The sequence below is a fragment of the Brachyhypopomus gauderio genome, unplaced genomic scaffold (genome assembly GCF_052324685.1).
Source record: "Brachyhypopomus gauderio isolate BG-103 unplaced genomic scaffold, BGAUD_0.2 sc85, whole genome shotgun sequence".
Taxonomy (NCBI): domain Eukaryota; kingdom Metazoa; phylum Chordata; class Actinopteri; order Gymnotiformes; family Hypopomidae; genus Brachyhypopomus; species Brachyhypopomus gauderio.
Window position 1 is genome coordinate 1,246,493 of NW_027506906.1, and position 4,982 is coordinate 1,251,474.

A 4,982-nucleotide genomic window follows, 5' to 3' on the forward strand; every position below is an offset into this window, starting at 1 on the left:
TGCTTGAAATTGTAACTACTTCGTTCTCTTGTATTACGTTAACAAATACGAGCCTCGTTTTGATTGGGCGTTTTGAAAATAAATAACCATTAAATAATGTGATGATTCGAAATAATTCGCTTTTCGAGTATATGTATAAATATTTAACTTAATAAAAGTTAAAAAAGATTAACGTAATCTGCTCTGGCCCCATCCCAATGCGACGCGGTGATGAGCAGTACAGCAGGCTCACGTCGCTAAACCGCTGGATGTCCAAGTGGTGCTCCGAAAATCAAGTGGGCTTTATTAATAATTGGGAAGAGTTCGAGGGCAAGCCTGGTCTTTTAGGCAGGGACGGTGTCCACCCCACCCGGGATGGCGCTGCCCTGTTATCTTGCAGCATAGCCCGTAGTCTGTTAGTTAGTGGGCAGTGTAGTACTAGGAGCTGCTGACTAACCAGAGTCGCGACCAGGCCGCAGACTAACGGGCTAAACCGTCTGTCTGCGAGCTGCTTAGAGGCGTCACCAAGATCCCATAGGATTGAGACTGTGTCTGTGCCCCGGGTTAAATTAAATCATAAGAAAATAGTCCGTCCTAAGTTTTTAACTAATATTCAAACTTCACATCCAATTATTACCTATATGACCGATCTGAAAATTGGATTAATTAATATTCGATCACTCAACTCTAAAGCAGTTTTTATGAATGAACTTATAACTGACCAGAAAATTGATATTCTATGTCTAACTGAAACGTGGATTCAATCTGGTGACTATTTATCTCTAAACGAAGCCACTCCTGTGGGATATAGTTATATACATAAACCTAGATTGTCAGGCAGAGGAGGAGGAATATGTATAATATATCGTGATTGTTTAGAAATTCATCAGAAATACTTGGATATCTTTAATTCATTTGAGATGCTGTCTATTAATGTAATTAGTCCATCTGAAAATAAAAGTTCATTTTCCCTAACAAATGTATATAGACCACCAGGGCCTTACTCAGATTTCTTAAAAGATTTCACAGATTTTACAGCAAATTTAGCAGTTAGTAGTGACAAAATAATAATGGTAGGAGACTTTAACATACATTTTGATAATGCGGAGGATCCACTGACAAGGGCTTTTACTTCTATATTGAACTCTGTTGGCATTACACAAAACGTTGTAGGACCCACACACTATCAAAATCATACCCTAGATTTAATCTTAACGTTGGGTATTGACGTAGATCAGTGGTTCTCAAACTTTTTAGACAAAGTACCACCAACTGTCAAACGAAAAACCTCCACGTACCACCTACTACCCCCCCCCCCCCCCCCCCAAAAAAAAAAAAAAAAAGAAAAGCTGTTTGGCAAGTTTAAGTTGTTGACGGGGGGGCGGGGGGGGGCGAATGTAAATTGTTACCGGGAGGATGTAAAATAGACACGAATTAAGTATTAGGCTATATCACGATGGTTGGCGCCAGAGCGAACTAGTAACTCATTGAATCATAGATGTGGATCAGAGGTAAATAAACTAGATTTTTTTTGTCGACGTGAGAAATCGGATGTGTGGCGTGTGAAGACGGTCAAATGCGTGTGTCTCACGCATTTGGCAACCCTGCTCATTACACACATATGTTATAATGTAGTTCTCCTGTAGTAGTGATGGGATTTTCGGCTCTATTTTGAGATGCGGCTCTAATGGCTCTTCTTACTGTGGAGAGCCGGCTCTTTCGGCTCCCAAACGGCTCCCCATATATATTTTTTACATTATTAATTAATAGCTTAAACCTTAATTTTTTAACATTTTGTTTCATTATTGACATTGTTAACACTAGGAACCCGACGGCCGCGAAAATTTTCGCAAGGCTTAGTAAGGTCCATGTAGCCCACTCCCCTGCTGTGAAGAGATTAACGCCCATTGTCTTGGTAATGCGGTGGAAGCGTCTCACCCCCAGCTCATACGCCTGCCAAAGCACAAGCGGCTCACCTCCAAGCTCATACAAGGCACCAAACGTGATACTTCACGAAAAACTTGGTTACAAACAAGCAGACTGTATATGTTACCGATCCTACAACAAACAGCGGAAATTTTGTAGACTCGTGTTTCAAAAGATACAATTCAAGCGCACGTAGAGAGTTTCTCAAATGAGTCCCGTCAAACAATAAAAATAAATAAAATTGTCTGAACCTCTTTGTATATTGTTTGAAGCTCTTTGTATATTTACTACACTATATAATATTTGTTACACTTTCTGTTTCCGCGTTTGAATTCGCGTTTGAAAAGCTAAGAAATTATATGGCGCAATTATATATATGGCTGATAAATGTTGTGATCTAAACAGCAGACTGGAAAAGGAGAGGAAAAGACAGGAAGAACAAATTCATGTGCTGTAAAACAACTTTATTTTGATCAAACATGGATGTCTATTCCGGGTTTCTTGAAGTGGAATGTCAAGAAAGTTGAGGGTGTCTTGAAGTTGAGGGTGTACTCGCCAGATGCACTTGCCGCATGCAACACACGCGTTGATGCTGTGGAGAACAATTCAAGGTACACCTTACATTTTGAATAAAATCTTTCAGAAGACAAAAATACGTAACATATGTGGTGTTACGTATGTAGGCCTACTTATCAACGTACCTTCATGTAGTTGTAGCCAACAGTTGCTACACAGCCAGGGTGTACTCGCTGCATGCAACGGGCCACCGGCGTGTTCCTGCGTGCACTGTGTATGCACGCACCTTCATGATGTCTGTCAACGGCGCACTGCAAAGAACAAAGTACATGTTATATTTTGAACGAATTTATTCATGTGTACCAGCCAGGGACCCTCTTTCTTACATTTGCGGCAGGTTCATCGTTCATCGCTGCCAAGGTCAACGGGCCACCGGCGTGTTCCTGCGCGCACTGTGTATGCACGCACAGAAGTACATGTTATATTTAGAACGAATTCATTCATGTATAAATTGATTCTGTGAAAATGTCACAGGCATGGGTCATAACAGAACGGGAATCCAATTCCAGCAACCATGAGAAAAATAACCAGCAACCACGACGAGAAATAAACAGAGGACTAACACGGAAACAGACATGAAATGGCAGGAGATGCGGGGCAGACCGTGACACCGGGTTTCATGATGTGCGACTGTGGAACAGAAAGAGAAGAGATTTTTGGTTATGTTCAAATAATAGTGTGTGTGTATATATATGTGTGTGTGATTGGTTGTCTGTATATATATATAATATATTTATATATATATATATATATATATATATAAATATACTTATCGACGTACCTTCATGTAGTTTTAGGTACACAGTTGCCACACAGCCAGGGACACTCTGCCCTACACTTGCGACAGGTGTACTTGCCGCATGCAGCGCACGGGGTTATGCTGTGGTTCCGGTTGCAGTTTGTCTGCACCTGACACGTAGTCTTCTTTCCAGGAGCAGGCGAAGGACGTGGCGTTCTCTTCAACTCCTTTTCCTGTAGGAAACGAAGACGGAGTTCCTCAGCAAGAGTACACATAAAAACTCTCCTACTCTCTGTGGACCCCGTACATGCCGTGTACAAAACATGCGCGTTCATCGCTGCCAGGTCAAGTATGTTATAAAACACTGCAACGGGCCACCGGCGTGTTCCTGCGCGCACTGTGTATGCACGCGCCTTCTGGTCCATGATGTCAACGGCGCACTGCAAAGAACAAATACAAAGAAGTACATGTTATATTTTGAATAAATTCATTCATGTATGATAAATTGATTTATCAATGCCAACACATGCATACCTTCGTCCGGTTGTAGTCCGTCACAGTGTTTGGCTTCTTTTTGCGGTCGTCTGCAATCTCCACGTGCGTGTGCATAGTGCTCAGAACGCAAACTGTTTTGTTGGGCTTGGAGGCATACACCGTCAGAAGCACATCATCGGATCTGTACACCTCCGTTGACAACTTCTCACGTCCCTTGGCGTTTTTGGCTTCCAAAGGAACTTCTCGGCGAATCTTGTTCATTGTCCCAAGCAGAGTCGTGTTGCATTCCAGCAGCTTCTTAGCCAGGGAAAGAGATGTGAAAAAATTGTCTGTGGCTACAGTTCTGCCCTTGCCCAGGTATGGCTTCATAAGCTTCATCACCACATTCTCGGACACTCTTTCCCCCTTGGCACGATCGGGGTCCTTTCCAAGGTATGGAATGGCGTTGCACATGTACTTTGTGTTCAACTCAGAAGCAACCCAAAACTTTATTCCAAACTTGTCCGGCTTTGAGGCAATGTACTGGGTGAATGGACAGCGAACCTTGGTCGGAAACAGCTGCTCGTCGACTGTCAGTTCCTTGCCTGGGGTATAGCACAAAATGCAGTTGTTCACAAATCGCTGCCAGATGTCCGAAATCACAGCAAATCTGTCGCTCTTTGCACGCTCCGCACGGGTGTCCTTATTATCAAAGCGCAAGTACCGCATGATTTCTTGGTAGCGGTCCCGTGCCATTGTCTCCTGGATCGAAGGCACAGCGAACATTGCCGACCAACAGTCCGACATCGCTCCAACTGGACAGAGGACTGCTCGTAGAAATAGGATTGCTACGAATGCCATAAACTCGCTGACCGACAAACTCCAGCTGCTGTCTGTTCTGCGGGCTTCATGGACAGTGCAGTCTGTGATGATTCGCAGCATCTCCATGTCGAGCAAACACAGAAAACTCTGCAGTCTGCTTGTGATCCTACGCTGTATTAGTAAAAGTAAACAAATGACGCTAGGTAAATTACACGTACTAAATATCATTCAAACACAAGCAGAAACACTGGAAAGAAATATGAAGTTACTATACCTTTGCATGCTCTGTAGGCCCGGACGGCTCAACAAATGTTGAATTAGGCGAACAGCTGCTGACACGAGAGCGTGCGATGCCAACCTTCTCCCAAACAGTTCCATCTTTTGCCCGTACGGTTGGTGCAGGTGTGGTGTCAGCCTGTGTCCGTCTCTTCCTTGGAGGGCTCTGTTGTACCTCATCCGATGTACT

At 43.4% G+C, this 4,982-nt stretch overlaps 1 long non-coding RNA gene across 2 annotated transcripts; it reads right to left on the minus strand.

The window, feature by feature from the left end:
- Positions 1–2,400: 2,400 nt before the first annotated feature.
- On the minus strand, positions 2,401–3,648 carry LOC143493370 (uncharacterized). 2 transcript variants are annotated; one of them, XR_013125408.1, is made up of 4 exons: positions 3,263–3,648; positions 2,808–3,111; positions 2,607–2,732; positions 2,401–2,497 (listed from the first exon to the last, which is right to left on the minus strand). It is a non-coding gene; the product is annotated as an uncharacterized LOC143493370 (long non-coding RNA). The 2 variants fall into 2 exon arrangements; XR_013125409.1 differs by lacking the exon at positions 3,263–3,648 and having other exon boundaries at positions 2,808–3,133.
- Between the last annotated feature and the right edge of the window lie 1,334 nt (positions 3,649–4,982).